The 14245-nt window shown below is 33.5% G+C and overlaps 1 non-coding gene across 1 annotated transcript; it reads right to left on the bottom strand.

The window, feature by feature from the left end:
• Window positions 1-8240: 8240 nt before the first annotated feature.
• Window positions 8241-8342, bottom strand: LOC122117940. Its single transcript, XR_006149259.1, has one exon. It is a non-coding gene; the product is annotated as a U6 spliceosomal RNA (small nuclear RNA).
• Between the last annotated feature and the right edge of the window lie 5903 nt (window positions 8343-14245).

Here is a 14245-nt window from a genome sequence, read left to right as displayed (position 1 = left end):
AAGAAAAATTTATATTTGTCAATGTATCCTATGTAATTCACATGATTTCTACAAAATTTAAGATTAGCCTTGTACATGTAATTGAAAACAAATCACCCTGAATAAAAGGAAGTACTTTCTTTCACTTTTTTATTTCTAATTAGAGAAGATTTCTTTGTTCAATTTGTATGTCAGAAGTTACTGTTAGTTTATTCCTCATAAAAGCTATGCTTTTATTAAACACTAATATACAGTATTGCAAACTATTTAACTTCATGAAGTACATAATCCATTGTCATTTTTGATCATATATGTAAACATAATTCCAGGAAAAGCAAACCATTTTGGAAGAATAACTAATGACTAATTTATTTTCAGCTGGATGAACTTGTGAATCTTACAGATAGTTCATATTTAATTCTGCATATGCCAAGAGGAAAAAAAAGTGAAATCTCTGGTCACTTATAAAAGAGGAATAGGGGCTGGAAGAGTAGTTCAGTGTTAGAGTGCTTGCCTTGAATGCATGAAGACCTGGGTTTGATTCCTCAGCACCACATAATCAGAAAAAGCCAGAAGTGGCACTGCGGCTCAAGTGGTAGAGCATTAGCCTTGAGCTGGAGCTGAGGGACAGCGCCCAAGCCCAGAGTTCAAGCCCCACAACTGACAAAAAAAAGGAATAATGAAACAAATCAGATATTTGACCTAATTTTAACTAAATGTTAATACAAAATATAAAATAAAATAATTATGTAAAAGTTGACATTGGTTGACAATTTTTAAATATGTTATGGTCCTCAACTTGAGGTGAAAAACAAGTTTAAACAACATAATGTAAAAGAAGTTATGAAATGATTAGTATTTATTTGGCAAGCTTAGATTCTTCCCAAGAAGAACCACATTAATGACTAGGTGTGGTGGCCCAGGCTTGTAATCCTAGTCAGATGGGGTGTAAGCAGAAATCTAAGTCTAAGGCTGTATCCTGTATAAAAGATTGAGAGTTGGTTTCCATCAATTGCTAGGCACTTCATATCTCATATCGCAGTTATATGAAGTTCATGACCATGAACAGTAGGTGATATATGCCCCTATCATCTCCAGAGAAAAAGAGCAGCATAGGTAGAAGAATAGATATCCCAGCCTGCCTGGACAGCAAATGAGACCAAATTTTGAAAACAAATAAAATGAGTCTGGAGTCATGGCACAAAGGATGGAGTACTTGTGGAGCAAAGGCTATATATAGATTACAATCACTGCAATTCAAACAAAGAAACTAGATTGATCCATGGTTCAAAATACAAATTTGTGCTCTCACACACAAATTATGTCACACATTAAGAGTAAAATATTCACATAAGGGTAAATTTTAGAATTATGGCTAAAATTAAATAGGTATTTTAAAAAATAATGGAACTTCACTTAGGTGTTTGCTGGTAATTTCATTATGTAAATAGACCTTTTAACCTAGTTGACAAGTCATTTGGAAAGCACATAACCTTGTTATGGAAATCTGATATGTAAATATATTGATTTATTATGCTTATCTATTTATAAACTTACTCAGAAATAGGCTTATGGTAATTCAAAATTACCTAGCTTTGGCTCAGGTTGTAGTTTAATTTTCTAAATTATTTTTAATTCAAGTTCCAGTCATGAAATTTAGTGTTTGCTTAATAACTGTTTAGTCTAGACTTAAGAGAACCAACTACTTTTACAGTTATGAATCCTGTCATTTTAAAATATTAATTCTGATTTATTCTGCTCTCTGAAGCACTTGAAATACTGTTTTTATTCAATCATTTATTCATTCAAAAATCTTTCCTACGTGTATACTAGATTAAACCTCCATATTTCTTTTGTGAGTGATCAAAGAGTTGGTAATCCTTACCTTCAAGGAATTTATTTAAATCTATAAGTATAGTGGGGATGGAAGAATCTTGCTGAATTCGAATGAGCTCAATTTTTTAAATAATGTGCAATTTGTCCTATGATCTGATTAGTAATTACTGGAAAGGGAATGGAATATATTTAAATTTTGTAAGTATTCCAAGTATTGTAATAACTGAAGGCTCTGAAAACTTGTCGGTTAGATATTTAAACTAAAGACTTCAGCTATGAGTGCATAAACCTTCAAATATAAGTCATGGTTGAGAGCATAGGTGATTTTTTTCAGGCCAGAGGTATGTGATTTGAATGAGTCCCATATAACTTTCCATCAGGATTACATAACATGAGCGAAGTCCAAAATAGTCAAGTGCAGTCTGGGATTTGAGTTTTCTTGTGTCTAAAGTAATGCTTGTAAGAGTGAGGGGCATTAGAATTGATGATAAAGGGAGCATAGTGAAAAATATTTCATATAACAGGGCAAAATCTACCTCAAGTGATGAAAAACTAAGAGAATAGTTAATTTGATAACAAAGCAATAGTCATCCCCCTGCCCCTTTCAAGAGCCATATGGAAAACAGAAGACTGATAAATAACATGTGCTGGAGTTTGTTCTCTTCAATGTGTAGGCTTTCTTTAAATTACAGAATGATGCAAATCTGGGCAGATTTGATTACCACAGACAGTGTAATATGCAGGATCTGAAGATGTTGTGCTGAGCTATTATTCATGAGGGTTTTTCTTCCAAAGAATACTTGAGTACTTCATCAAATGGAAAGAGAATGCCATAAGCACATAAGGTCACCATTAGGGAAAGAGTCTATTGGCATATTTGAAGTATTTTTTTATTTTGCTTGACAAAGACAAAATATGTAATGCTGTGATAAGAGAAAGGAAATCTGATTGTTTGTCTCAGAACTTATATGTTCATTGCTTGACTTAGAAGCCATTCCTTGAGCTCATTTGAGATCTGAAGTAGGAATAAATGTCACTCATGCTGAAACGTGCATACATTTTCTAAGGAAAATTCTCATGGATTTAATGATTTCAAATGTAAAACATTCTCATTTAGTGAGACTGATATGGGAGGGAGTTCAATAGCAAAGAGGAAGATGCTCACTTTCCTTTATGAAATCCAACTGAAAATGTTCAGACAAAATCTAAAAAATAAATAGGAAATGTTTATTTTCTCTTAATAGAAATCAGAAATTGCAGCCTATACTTGTTTCAATGATCTGTATTTGGTGTGTTTATTTACACACTCCCTGCTTATTCTTTTGTAAGATTGTTGTTACTCTGACAGCTGATTTTTCTGACATACAGGGTAATGAAAAGCCACCAAAATTTCTTAAAAATGTAACTGTATTAGGACATCACTAGGATATAATAATAGGCTACTACTAGGATATATTATTACTAGTACTTATGTTAGGATATATTAGTAATAGTACTTATTAGCTATATTCATACTGTGGAGTTGGCATTTCATTTATTATATTTGTTAATATTCCTTATTGAATTATGTTATTATTGCTTCAATAAACACTAAGTTTTATCACTCAGATAAAATTTTTATCATTCAGATAAAACTGAATAATGTATCCATTAAATAGAATATGAATAATATGAAGCAAATAAATAATTTTGCCATAAATATCTAAGGTCTTAGTTTAAAATATTCTTAGTAAGTTAAATAAATAAAATATTTGGACCTTTTGAGAAAAAAGAGCAAAACAATAAAATTGGATAGAAGTTTAAGCAATGACATTTGAATTATGCATAGAGTTATACATTCCAGAAGGGACTAAATTACCAACAAATACATCTTAAATACCTTTTAAATTGAATTTCAAGTCATCTGAAGATTTTCTTTGCTTTAACCATAAACTAATATTTGCAGAAGAAAAAAAAGCTGAGATTGATTAGTACTAGGTTTCAAACAACATGTGAAATACGTTTATATCTATAAAATACAAGCCTAATCTTATTTGCTAATGACCACAAATGACATATAATCAATGCACAATGAATCAACTAAACAGATAATTAGCTTTGTGGTTTGAGGTATAGAAGAAAAACAGATTCTTAAAGCTCTTAATTGTCTTTCCAAATTATATATCCCGCTTAGCATGTAGTCTTCTGGATGGCAACTGGGATCCAGAGATTGTTATTTGAGCAGAATAAAAAAAGACAAAAAGAGGGGCAGGTGGAGGGTTAGAGATGGGAAGGGATGGGAAGGGGTAACAAAGGAGGAGGCAGCAATGTTTGAAAGGAAATGTACTCATTACCTTGCTCATGTAATTGAAAACCCTCTGTAAGGTATTTTCACACAAAAAGACAAAAGCAAAGCAAAACAAAACAAACAAAAAGCTGGCACACTTGAGATCTGTCCTTAGCCACATAGAAGATTCCACGGAAGCTCTTCCAAGAACCTCGACCCAGCCGTCCTCTCAAATGTCCCACTAAGAGAATTCCAAGCCTGGACCAGTGATCCATTGTCTTCATCGTCCTCTCCGAATTCTCACAAAGCATGGTGGCTCTACTTCGTTGCTTTGTTCTTCTCAGTAACAAGCTCTCTAGCCCTGGACCTCCCAGCAAACAAAAATGCTGACCCAGAATGGCAGAGATGGACATGCCTTATGCCAGAGGGGAAGAAAGCTAGCAAATTGGAGATCATCTCCAATTAAAGAAAGGCCATTCCGATGTACCTGCAGATTCCGTTTAAATAATGATGGGGAGGCTTCAGAAAACGCAAGATTAGGGAGCTGATAAGGGCAAAAATCCTAGAGAGTGATGGACACCAGACAATCACAATCTGTAGTCAATGCTCCTGGATGCTACAAGACACGGTATCCTGTGATTCATTTTTCAAGATTTTTGTGGTGTTTTCCTTTTTTAAAAAAATTCATTGTCACTATAATTGTGATAGACAGAAGGGTTACAGTTACAGAAGTCAGGAGAAGAGTAAATTTGGGGAGGGACCATGTCATCCATTCCCTCCCTATTTCTCAGTTTCCCCTCACCCCATCCCCACCCACAAATTTTTGTTTGTAATTTGGTCCTGTGAATGAATTTCTTCCTACCTCAGTGCTAGAAAATTGTTTGTTAAAGTCTGGGAGAGGTGCAATAGTCATTTGAAGACATGTAACCCATATTGGATTGTTTATGTGTTGGGTAATAATTAGGAAAGAGATGACTAACTCATTGATAATAGAGATTTTGATGTTAGTGTATGAGTCAGTAGTAAACAAATTTTCATATAAGGGGGGTGAAGAAGCTCCTATTTTTGAGAAGCTCTAGTTGAAAATAGAATTTGAAGTTGAGGACAAACAAGAGCAAGAAACAATAATTCAGCCATGAGTGGTGACACATTTCTGTAATCCCCATACTCAGAAAGCCTGAGGTAGGAGGATCATGAGTTCTAGGCTAGCTTTGGCTACAGAGTGAAAGATAACCTCAAATCAAACATGGGGGGGGGGAGGGAGGGGATAAGGAGAGAGAATGAAAACAGGAGCAAGGAAGAACTAAATGGATTGTATGGAGTTTATAATCCATTGTAATGCTCTTGAATGGATATAAGCATTTTAACTAACTGATAAACCTAATTTTAACTGATAGACCTAATTTTTAATTAAAATATTACAATATATTTTGATAGTAGAAAGCAAAAAATTAGCCATTGTTGCTAGATAATATTATAAACCCATGTTGTTTCTTTAATCTCACACTCAAGTTTGGTCATGTGTTCATCTGATTATAATCATGCCTTTAAAGCACAAATCCACAAGAGGAAAAATAAAATGTTGTTACTTGTGTGGTATGTCAAAAATCAAATGCTAATTAATTGCTGAAGCAGGAAAAAAGACAAATCGTGAGGGAGAATTATAGAAAGGGTGACAAATTTAAATATGTTGTGCACATAAATCTACAGGTTGGGTTTAAATTACTTTGTATGACTATTTAAAGGATAATGAAAAAATTATAAAGATAAAAAGTTCAAAGTTAAAAAACTTCATCATGCTTCTCTTGATAAAAGATTAATTTTATAATCTTTATTTCTTTGAAAATCACTTACCAGACACTAAGCCATTTCTTACTAATAATGCAGATGACATTAATTGCTCTACCTATGTTAAACAACTCTATGTTACAGATGATGAAAATGAAATCTAGGAAAGATTGTCAATTACTCAAAATTCAGGAGAATTTACGTTTTGTAAGAGGAATGTGAATGAAATGAATGAATGTGCATATTTACGATTGTCTTTTAACATTAGGAGGGTCTAGTGTATAGCTTAATTGATGGAGTTTGGAAGAGTGATGTCTAGACACAGGTTGAGTTTGTACTTTGCTTTTCCCTACTCTTCTTTCCCCTCCTTCTGTTCTGCTCCCTTCTACTCCTTCTGTTCCCCTCCCCATCGTCTGTTCCTCTCCTCTATCCTTCATTGACTTCCTTCGCCTTCCTTCCCATGCCCTCCATTTCCCTTTCTTTCTTTTATGAGTGTCCTGTAAGTATTCTAGAATTTTTTGAATTTTTAAAAATCATTATAAGTTTTCCTTATATATTTTAAACAGATGAAAATAGGTCACTTTAGAACAAAGCACAGGAAAATCTTTGGAGAGCCATACATCAAAGTTTTGAGGAAGAGGAGCCTAGAACAGTTATTCTGAATAAAAGGTAACATCGGAAAACACATATTAAAACTTTCCTTGAAAACAAACAGCAACAACAATAAATACAGACATTTGAAGGAGGCAAAAATCTAGATTACATTAATATTTGAGTACTTGACCACACCTATTTTCTTGTAGTAGTGCTTGGCATGTGGCAAACTATCTATCTTCTCCAATGTTTTATTATTATATTTACTCCTGAATATTCAGTTTTAAATATCTACATCTCTATTTATAATGCTTTTTTTAAGCTGAAGAGCTAGGTATTGTCACTCGTATTTGTAATCTAAGAAACAGTGAAAGTAAAGGTCAAGAAGATCATATTTTGAGACCAGAACCAACACAAAGTTAGCAAGATCTACACCTCAATAAACAGGACAGGCTTGGTGATTCACATATGTAATTGCAGCTGTGTTGGAGGAAAAGCAAATATCATCAAAGCCCATTTGGAAAATAAAGAAAAAGTGAAATCAGCTAGAAAGAATGGGAATAAATTCAGGACTCTAAATCCAAACCCTAGTAGACCCAAAGACAAACAAGCAAAAGTAAAGTGGTGCAATGATTACAGTGAATATTTTCTACATATTATATAACATCAATATAGTATCCTTATTTTACCCATTAGATTCTCTACTGTCTATTGCAATAAATTATAAATATATATAAATATAATGTTTTCAAATACATGAAAAAATGTGTCCAAGCTTAAAATTGCAATCATACTTTTACCACTTAAGCGTTTTGTACCTTGAAGAAATAAATTAGTAAATAAGTAAATTCTTGAAATCTTAGTTCCTGTTTCATGAGCCTATTGAGAAAATTATTAGATTAATTTCACAAAATCATGATTCCTTTATGTGTTAATTTTCTCTTTACCATAATCACTTTCACAATAGGCATCACTCAAGGCTAAGAAGACACAATAGAGAAATACAGACAGTGAACTGTTCCTTGTTGCTTTCATTCCAGTATGGAGAAGGCAGGCAAAATTCAGTAAGAGTAAATAAGAAAACAAAAATAATTATTAGGATGGTAATGAGGCTAAGAAGAAAATAACACCATGTTTTCTGATGAGGAGTGATTGAGAAGTCACAGGAGGCATCTCTAGGAAGGTGGTGTTTGAGCTGGAACAGGAAGGATGAATAAATGAAACCAGGGAGAAGAGTGGAAAGAGCCAATACTTAGCATATGGGGAGAAAGTGGAATATTTGAACATCACTGAAGAGATCATTATTGCTGACATGAAGGGAGTCATCCAGGAGCCATAGATGCAGAAGAAGGATAGAATGTAGAGGATGGCTGTGTACAGTTTAATATCTCTTCCAAAGTAGGAGTCAATTAAAAATTTAACAAGAACAGTGGGAGATGAAAGAGTAGACTAAAAATAAATTAACAGTAGCTGAAGACAATTTTAACCATGAGAAAAATTTTAAAAACTATTTTAAAATACAATTTTATTATAATTAAAGTGTTATACAGAGGGGTTACTACACTATTTCATAAATTGGGTAATGAATATACTTCCTGTTTTAGACAGAAATGCCACCCATTTCTTTGCACTCCCTTGGGTTCCCCCTTACCTCCCTCCCTGTCCACAGGTTACATAGTTCATTTTCCACATAGCATATACTGAATAGCATGAATGCACTTGTTCACTCTTTCTCTCCATTTTCCACACCCTCCCTTTACCCTAACAAAAGATGTGAAGTATTCGAGTGAATTTGATGAATTTGGATGCCATCCCTGTACAGGGGTTATGCTAATGTTCCCTGTATCCTTCCAGCTTTAGTAAATGTGCTGCCAAACACCTAAAAGTATTTAAAAGTGAAAATGTAATTTAATAAAAACAATAAATTATAGCATTAAATGTATGCATTTGAAAAGAAGATAAAAACCAACAATCTAAAATTTTCAATTTAGGAAGTAAGATGAAGAAAAACAGATTAAATCCCAGTTAAGTGGAAGACTATGCATAATAATTCTTAGAGCAGAAATCAATAGAATTGAAAGTAGGAAATGAGCAAATCAACACAACTAAATACTGGGTACTTAGGAAATCAGTAAAATTGATAAGCCAAACCGGGGAGGGGGGGGTGGAAGAGAAAGAGAAAAAGAGAGAAAGGAATAAAATTTAAATGACTAATATCAGAAATGAAAGAGGAGACAATTCTACAGATCCAACAGACACTAAGAAAATAAAATAACACTATGAACAACTCATGCTCACAAATATTTTAACCAAGAAGATGGGGATCAAATATTTGAAAGATATAAATTGCTAAGAAGTAAACAAGAAGGAATAGAAACTATGAATAGCCTGGTATCCATGGAAAATGGAATCAACACTAAAAAATTTACAAAACAAAAGGTGATCCATTCTTTATACTCTTACATATTATATTAAATTCTCATATATTTTTGAAAACCTGAAAAAGTAGATGTTAATGATGTGTCAGTTCCGGCTGACCCATTTTAACAGGCTTAATACTATTATGCAGAATGGGGATTATTGGCAAGTTTGTGTATTTATATGGACAGAGTGTTTACATGGAAACACAGTATTTTTTTCAGAGTATGTACACATCTAAAGGCCTGTTGGTTATTGTGAGTGGAGAGTTTTGCTGAAAAGACAGAAAAACAGCAGGACTGATAAGGATTCTGATACTCAACAATGGTATAACAGCAATAGATACAAAGGAAAATAAAATTTATCTCTCTCATAGCTAGAACCAATTGGAATGGATAAGTAACAACAAAAATGACTGAGTTTCTTTAGTTTAAGAACTAGTTATATTTTGGTATCATTTACTAAGGAGAAGAAACACATTGGAAGAATATGTTTTATCAATCTATTTTTTGGTAATAGAATTGAAGACTTGAACATACTGTATTTATACTATTATAATGTTACATTTCAAAAAGAAGCTCGATATCACACCTGGAACATTCCAAGAACCCTGACATGGGTCTGAGAGTCAGTAAAAATAGCTAAAAGGCAAAATTATGAAAGGAGAGAAGACTGACTGAGGAATGTGATGAGATAAAAGTAATTAGGCTTGGAATCTGAGAAATTCCAAAATTGAAACGTCAAATAAACAAAAATAGAATTAAAAAAGAAATAGAGAAATAAGAACAAATAAGTGAAAGAATAAAGTTATAGTACCTAGAGAACATGGCAGGATATTCTGCATTAATTGCATTGCAGTTACATATTACTGTAGCTTGGCTGCCTGTGTTATAATTTACGGTACATTGGGGAAAATCTTTTTTTTTTTTTTTACTAGATGGTATTCATCTTCTCAATGATTCTCTTTCCTTGTGTTGTATCATGTAGTTTCTGCTTCTTTGTTGACTACATAACTGTTTTATTCTGAGTTTCACCCCAAAGAAGATATATTTATTATGCTCTTCTTGGTTCTTTCTTCTTTGCTGATGGCTCTGTCTCTTTTATATTTTCTATGGCCTGTTTATCCCGAAAAGAGAGGTAAAGTCATATTGTAGATCTGGCCAACCATTTCTCTGGATCAGTGAATAATTTTCTGTACACGAGAATTTATATTTGCATTCACATTACCAAAGTAAGTTATTCATTTTAAGAATGAAAATCCCAGCTTCTCGGAGGTATTCCAAAAGAAGGAAACTCCAATATCAATTTTAATTATAATAAAATGAAAATTACTTCAAATAATATTTTCTATTTTCCTCATGATGATACACTCTGATGTAACAATCTTGAAAAAGCAATTTGGTATGTTGTCAAAGCCAAGGCCATGAATGCTGATTACATTCTTTGGGTGAATAGGCAATTAATTTATATCTACTCCCTCATCCACAATATTTGGGTTGCTTTTGCTAGGAGAGACTTGAAGAAGGCAGGATTAAGACTGAATTTTGAAAAATAAACAAATTATTGATATTATCTCTTGTCTTGCAAAGTGGATATTTACCCTAATAAGAGCTATATCTGTCCTGTAGGTGCACATTGTCTTATATATGTGTCCTGTTTGCTCTATGATTGACTGTCTGCCCTGTACTATTTTGGTTTTGTTTACAATGTCTAATCATTCATGAAAAGATGCATTGATACTGTGAAAGGCTTACTATCTGGCGCACTTTATCACACTGGTACCAAGTGAACTTGTTCCATCTAGGCGTACAGATTTGTTTTCTCTGGCAAATTCAATAATTAAAAGGCAGTCAGGAGTTTAGAATAGACAGAGGACGTTTATTTGGAAGTAAATGAAAAGCAAGGAAAGGAAAGTAGCACAATAAACTCTCCATGGAAAGGGCCTCCAAAGATTGGAGTTCACTCAAGGAGCAGTTACTATAGTATGGTGATTCCTTCTATACTTCCTTCCCAGGGCTTTGTAGTGACTGCTTAATGGCTTTATATGTACCACCTCAGCTTTTTTCATTGCTTGAGTGGGAACCCAGGACATTATGGAACAACAAAGCACCCTGACAGGCTGCCACATCTTGTCTGCTGTGTGTCAGGTCTGCCAATCTCCCTAACAGAGTAGGCCTAACCCCTCCTCAGAGCAATAGGTATTAGGGAGTTATTAAACAAAAATTCTCAGAAATGACCAATATTAGTCCATAAGATTAACAAATTTCATGACTGTGAGCTGGAGCTTTCATATCCTTGAAAACAATATATTTAGTTCAAAATGATGGAATGTAGGAATATTTGCCCACTTGTAAATTGAATGTTTGTATATTTTTGAGACAGCTTCCACAGAATTGTTTCAGAATTGTTTTACTAATGAAAACAAAATCACATTTAGATTTGGTTCAACACATTTGGTTAACTGTATTAACAATGCCACTGTGGTAATTAAGCTAAAATCATGTTTGCTTTGCCATATTTATACACAATTTTATGGACTTTGAGATATAAACATATTCATTAGAAAAAAAACAAGAGAGAAAAAGAGAACAATTCTCTAAAATAGCAAGTTTTTAAATTTTTTAAATTTTTATTGTGTAAATACTGTACAGAGGGGTTACAATTACATGGGCAAGGTAATGAGTACATGTTTTATCAAGCATTGTTGCTTCCTGCTCATTTTTCTTGTACTTCTCATTGTTGCATTGGGTCCACCAGTATCCCTATTTAAACAATTTGTTTTTCCCCTTCCCCGTCACAAATTATACCAACATCAAATACAGTGAAAACAGGGATTATACCATGGGAGAGGGACATACAAAGCAACAAAGAAATCATCTTATAAATATGTTAGAAGCAATCATAAGAAAAAAAAATTTGAGTCCTTACCTTGGGGTTCATTTTGCCTAACATCAACTAATCTGACCGTTTCTGCTTGTCTCAGACATATACTAGTAATTTCAAATAAGGGAAACCATGGGACCTATGTTTCTTTGGGCCTGGCTTACTTCACTTAATATAATTTTTTCCAAGTTTTTCCATTTTCTAACAAATGAAATAGCAAGTTTATGATGTAGCATCATATGATGTGAAAATGAATACATTCATGTGCCATAGAGCCCCTGGAGCCTAACATTTTTATCTACAAAACTCTCAAAACTTGGTTTTTACTTGGCCATCAGAATATTTTTTGTGTTGAGGCAAAGGGGTAATAGCAGTTATAAACAGAGGACATTTACCCTGAAAATAAACCAACCCCTTCAGCCAACTCACACATTTCAAAGAGCCAAATGCTTGTTGTTTGGGCCATACAAACCTTGACAGATTAAGTCTGCTTGCCTGTCAGAAACCAACCTGAAATGTCAGCTATATGCCTTGCATTATGGACTACATGGATATTCAAGCCAGTTAATAAAATAACAGATATGCTAATTCCTACACAAAAACTGGCACTGTTCATTCATCCCCTAAATTAAACCACTTTAATTGTTAAGAATGTATTTACATGTCTTCTGCAAAAGCTTTGCTGAGTGGAAGATCATTTTCTAATGGCTCTAGCATATGACAATGTTAAAAACAATATGCTGGAACCCGACTTGCAGAAAAGTGAAGAGTGACAGATCATTGCATACATACATAATTTTAATTTTAAAAGACTTACTAATTAGATAAGAATATAATGAAGGGTACCTGACTGACATAAACCCACAGACTATCTGTCACTTCTGTTCAAACAGAAATTCTACCAGCCAAGTGATCATTTCCATTTAGAGTCCCTCAGAGTAAATAAACAAGTAGCCTTTTATGAAAAATGTCTATGTCCAATTAGGAGCAGTACTGCGGTACTAGTACTGGTACTGGGTTTCTAGGCTGGCTTGTCCCAACAAAATTTAAACAGCCAAGAGATGTGAGTCTATGTACATAGGAATTTCCTGTTAGTAAAAGTCAGACTAAAAGCACAGGTGTAAGAAATAGTTGATAAGAATCTTTACAACATAGTACAAAACTACAAGGGATTTCTAAATGAAGGGAAAAATATAAATAAACCTTTTCTGACTGTAGCATGCAGTGATTATAGAAAGGAGATGACCACCTATGGAGATAAGAAGCTATTTCCTTGATAGTAAAAAAAAAAAAAAAAGAAAGAAAGAAAAGTCAGTGTGGAGACTACACTTGCAATGCCTGGTTTTGTTTATTTTCTAAACTAATATATATATATATATATATATGTATACATATACATATATACATATGTGATATATATGTATATACACATGTATATATACATATATACATATATGTATATACATATATACATACTTATGTATATATGTATATACATATACATATATATATAGGCTTCTGTGCTTGGAGGCAGTGAGCTCACGCTCAATATCTGTACTTTTTCCGTAATAATTTAATCCAGCAGTCTTCAACCAATAGATAGGTCATGTGACAGATCATTCTTTCTGATGGAATGATTCTGTGAAGAAAAATCTGAGCTGTTGTTTTATCCTGAATCAAATAAACTTTTTACATGGTTTTTGGGGGGTGGAGGTGAAGCATGAAAACCATTTGCAGAGTCTTAAGCCTTAGTTTACATGTTCAGTAACAGCTGGGTAGTAATGACCAGGCCTGTTTTAAAAGGGAAATTTAGTTTTGGTGAAAGTTGACAAAGACTACTGCTGTATGGTTCTTTGTCCATGGCTCATTTCAACCATTTTTACTCTACTTTACTTGTCTAAGAGAAGGAGTTCTTTCTTTGTCAATGAAGACATGTTCTGGCCCATAATATCACCTTTCTCTCCAGGGTAGTTGATGACTTTTAGAGAATGATAGCTTCATCAAACTTTCTCAAATTGTATGTTTTTTCCCCCTTGCTTTTAAGAGCAGGCCATCCTGACTAAGTTCTAATTGAGAGTGAAGTTCTATGTTACTTTGCTGTAGCTGATGTAGTGGATATTATATCCTTTTAGAGTTAGACATCTATCCTTACTTTTTTTTCTTTCCATAACAGGTAGATGCCTTGTTTTTGGAAATAAAGGCATATACGTAGGAAAGGGTATGAGAAGGGATTCAGAGCTAGTGGTAGTGTGATTTAATAAAAATGTGTGTGTGTGTGTGTGTGTGTGTGTGTGTGTGTGTGTGAACATTTGTTTTCCTAAGTGATAGAAAATTTTTGTTAGGCTATTTGGATGTTTGTTAGGATATTTGAACCTTAGAATTCTAATTGATTGTTTTTGTTTTCTAAGCTGACTGGTGGCTGGGGTTCCTATTCTGAATGTGTGCTGGTTGGCAGGAAAGGGAAGGCATGATTAGAAGATG

Source organism: Dipodomys spectabilis, unplaced genomic scaffold, assembly GCF_019054845.1.
Source record: "Dipodomys spectabilis isolate Male_0828 unplaced genomic scaffold, ASM1905484v1 ptg000145l, whole genome shotgun sequence".
NCBI classification, from domain to species: Eukaryota; Metazoa; Chordata; class Mammalia; order Rodentia; family Heteromyidae; genus Dipodomys; species Dipodomys spectabilis.
Note: the sequence above shows the minus strand (reverse complement) of the source record. Positions and strands in the feature narration are given on the sequence as shown.